The sequence below is a fragment of the Chrysochloris asiatica genome, unplaced genomic scaffold (assembly GCF_000296735.1).
Source record: "Chrysochloris asiatica unplaced genomic scaffold, ChrAsi1.0 scaffold00046, whole genome shotgun sequence".
NCBI lineage: Eukaryota > Metazoa > Chordata > Mammalia > Afrosoricida > Chrysochloridae > Chrysochloris > Chrysochloris asiatica.
Window position 1 is genome coordinate 14,742,879 of NW_006408564.1, and position 544 is coordinate 14,743,422.

The window sequence follows — 544 nt, forward strand, 5'->3', positions numbered from 1 at the left end:
GGTTTTCTTCCAACAACTCTCTGACAATTTTCTCTGTGCTTTTTTGGTCTCTTCTTGTTCTGGAATTGTGATCACACTTAAATTATTCCTCTTAAGGGTAACCCACATAAATCAGGTTTTCTTTTGATTTTTTCCTTTATTATTCTAATTGTTCTAACAGACTGGTGGTGGTGGCTATGTGCCATGGAGTCAGTTCTGACTCATTTACCCTATATGGGGTTTCTGAGGCTGTAAAATCTTTACGGGAGCAGAAAGCCTCATCTTTCTCCCCTGGAACTGCTGTTCATTTTGAACTGCTGACCTTAGGGTTTACAGCCCGCCTCGTAACCACTACACTACCTGAGTTTCTTTCTAACAGACTAGTACTGAGAGGTTTATTTTCAAAGTCACTAATTGGACCTTCTGTTTGATTCAAATCTACTTCTTTACCCTTTCAGTGTATTTTGCCATTTTTGAAATCTTAGCATCAATCTTTTGGATTTCTATTTTCAGATTTTGTATTGTTTCTAATAATTTCTGCAAATCTGCTGCACAGGAACTTTTT